The following is a 3,197-nucleotide window of genomic DNA, read 5'->3' as shown; positions in this document are numbered from 1 at the left end:
GGCATGTGGTGCTGGGGGATTGAACCGCGGTCCCTGTGCTTTGCTGAGCTTGTTCTAAGTAGGTGCTTTAGACCACTGAGCCATCTCACCAGCCCCTCAAGAGCTGTTTTATATGAGAAGTTTTATATTTCTTTTTTTCTTTTTTGGTAGAGTCTTGCTACACAGTTCAGACTCATAGTCAGCCTCCTGGTTCAGCCTCCCCAGCCCAGCTCACCCAGGTTCTAGGGCTGGCACAGCATGTGGTACTGGGGATCGAACTCAGGACCTTGTGTTTGCCAGGCAGTCACTTAGACTGCTTAACTATCTGCCCAGCCCTTTATGTCTTTAATGTAAAGATAAAATACACTAATATGTTTAACTTTTCATATCACTTGATATACACAGGTTTTAGTTTTTGTTATAGCATGTGTGAGGTAGGTGGCACAATCTGACAGGGAATGTCCACAGAGAACACCAAGAAAAATGTCATTTGGGTAACATTGTTGTGTGGAAAAGAGGATCAGGAAAACCTTAACTGTGAGACTGTCACATACCAGTATCTAATGCACAGCACATAGAATTTGCTTAACTTTGTTATATATGATTAACTATGAATCTGTGGGTTCTGGACTGATGAATTCAACCAATTACTGATTGAAAACATTCAGAAAAAAACTTTCGGGCCCAGAGAGTAGCTCAGTAGAATAAGTGCTTGCCTGGCAAACGCAGGGTCCTGAATTCAATCCCCAGTACCGCAAAAAAAAAAAAAAAAAAGAAAAGAAAGAAAGAAAGAAAAGAAAGAAAAAAAAACTTTATTGAATATGTACAGACTTTTTCCTTATCATTCCTTCCCAGATAGTGTAAGACAGCTATCCATAGCTTTCATACTGTTAGGAATTTCAGGGGCCAGGGAGATAGCTCAGTGGTCTAAGCGCCTACCTGGCAAGCGCAAGGACTCAGGTTGATCCCCCATACCTCATGCTGTGCTGGCCCTGCCCCGCACCCCCTGGGCCAGCCACCAAGCGCACGCCTATAATCCCAGTGCTGCAGAGGCTGAAACAGGAGGATCACTATGAATCTGAGCTGTGTAGCAAGACCCTGTATCAAATAAATAAATAATTTTTTTTTAAAAAAAAAGGAATTTCACATCATCTGGAGGGGATGTAAGGTAGACCCTCCATGTCTTTATGAAATGCAGATTATGTGCAGAACACTTGGCAAGCGCAGGTGCATGAGCTAGCAACAGGCAGGTGATAGGTACAAGCAAAGAGAGGGCAGGCTTTGGGGAGTGCTGAGGGAGAGAGGGACTGACCGGGGAGGGGTGAGAGCTGCCTCTTCTGTCCTCAGCCAGGGCCACGCTGCGCATGGCTCTCAGGGTGTTTCAGAGAAAACCAACCCACAACTCTCCTCTCTTGGGGAAAACAGACCATAACCTGAGTGGGCTTTGCAGTCCATTAGATGGCCAGGCCGAGGGGCGTGCTGAGAGGGAGAAGGCAGTGGTCAGTCTCGATTGTGAAGTGACTCAAAGGCCATAGGAAATGTGTGAGGCTACCTGGAGGGATGACACTGCAGGCAGAGTACAGGCCTGTGACATGAGTCACGTGTCTGGGTGCCACAGCCCAGCAGTGGCTAGAGAAGGGAGGACAGAGAGGTCTGAGGGCAGAGCGCAAAAGTACCCATAGCTATTCACAGCTGAACACAGAAAAGAAGTTGGGTTTTTTCACAAGAAAGGTGGTGGGAATTCACTGGAATGGCTGCAGTCTGTGTGTCTGTCTCGTCGTGCTCGGGATGGAGCCCAGGGCCTGGAGCGTGGTGGCCAGTACTCCTACCACCGAGCTCCACCCCTACCCACACCGGGTATAGTTATTTTCGTTCACATTGGTATGCTTTCTGCAATTTGGAAAGAAGTTTCACATGCACATGTCTTGCCTTTCCAATGAAGTAATGAGCTCCCGGGGACCTGACATAGATTGTGTGTATTTATGCTGCCCCCATCACAAGCCTAACAAGCAATCATGGGCCGCAGCTATCACCGGGATGCTGGCTTACTAGGGCACTGCTTACCATGCTTCCCTTGGCCCCCCAGGATCACCCCCCGGGGCCCACACCATGGCCTGGGCGTGCTGGGCCAGCGCGGGCTTCACCACCGCACTAAGGGTTTGACTTGGGGGGGAGGGCGTTGGGGGTTTTTGACTGTGTGGTCCAGGCCAGCGTTAAACTCACTAGTGAGTCCAGATTGGCCGCAAATTCATGGTTACCCTCCTGCCTCGGCTTCCTGAGTACTAGATTCCAGGTGTGTGCTACCACACCAGAATAGGATTTAAATATTTAAAAGGGAATTGGGTGTTTGTACTAAAACACTGTTAAAGATGTAATGAAACAAGACAAAATGATCCTAATTTGTCCTGAAAGGTGCCACTGAATAACGATAGCGCAACTGAGTGTGTCCTATTTTAAATGACCTCGAAGTGATAGGAGCTAGTGTCCCACTAAACGGGAAGTCTGCATCTCTTTCCTAGGGGATGGCGCCGTGGTATAGACACACTTCTCAGAAGACGGGACTGTGTCTCAACTGGTGTCCAGTTTCCTCTGATACACTCAGTCCTGGTCCCTGTGACTGACAGCCTCACATGATGGCCTGAGGGAGTTACGCCCAGAGGTGAGGGCAGCACACGACTAACTCAGACATCTATACAATTAACTTCTGTGTAAAAGCCTGAAAAGCTCAGGATTAAGGAGACCATTGGGACGAAGGCGTGAGTTGTTCCTGAGCTATGTAAAGAGCTGTACTATGTGTTTATCAGCTGAAATTCTCTCTGCCTCTCCCTGGCTGAGGGTTCCCATGGGCTTTTCCATGGCAGTCTTGGATTTTTCAAATTAGAAAATGAATTTCCATCACTCTCGCTAGGCTCACCGGAACTGGTTTCCTTACCTTGTTCTGTCGGGATTCTGGTGATGCCTTTCATGGTACTCGGAACTCCTTTCTGCACCGTTGCCGTCACCAGCCTCGGCTCCTGGCAGAAACTTCCGTGTCCATAGAGTGCACAAAAGGACACCAGAGCCCTCTGCAGCAATGAGCTTGTATGCCCAGCAAGTGACAGAGGGCCTCGTGACTTCAGTAGGGCAGCTACTGAAGTCCATGTTGCCCAGTAGATGGCTCAGTAGAATAAGCGCTTCCCTGGCAAGCGAAAGGGCCTGAGTTCAATCCCCCGTTCTGC

General features: G+C 48.7%; 1 protein-coding gene across 4 annotated transcripts in view; it reads left to right on the top strand.

Moving 5' to 3' along the window:
• The window catches only part of Bicral (BRD4 interacting chromatin remodeling complex associated protein like), a 100,360-nt gene that overhangs the window by 39,267 nt on the left and 57,896 nt on the right, over positions 1-3,197 (top strand). For 2 of the 4 annotated variants that reach the window (XM_023719861.1, XM_004624138.2), the window contains exon 1: positions 2,497-2,638. The exons of the other annotated variants lie outside the window; for them this stretch is intronic. The gene's annotated coding sequence lies outside the window, so the exon portion shown is untranslated. Of the gene's footprint in view, positions 1-2,496; positions 2,639-3,197 lie in introns of those variants that run through there. 4 annotated transcript variants of the gene reach the window in all.

This window comes from Octodon degus, unplaced genomic scaffold (assembly GCF_000260255.1).
Source record: "Octodon degus isolate 3935 unplaced genomic scaffold, OctDeg1.0 scaffold00005, whole genome shotgun sequence".
NCBI classification, from domain to species: domain Eukaryota; kingdom Metazoa; phylum Chordata; class Mammalia; order Rodentia; family Octodontidae; genus Octodon; species Octodon degus.
Note: the sequence above shows the minus strand (reverse complement) of the source record. Positions and strands in the feature narration are given on the sequence as shown.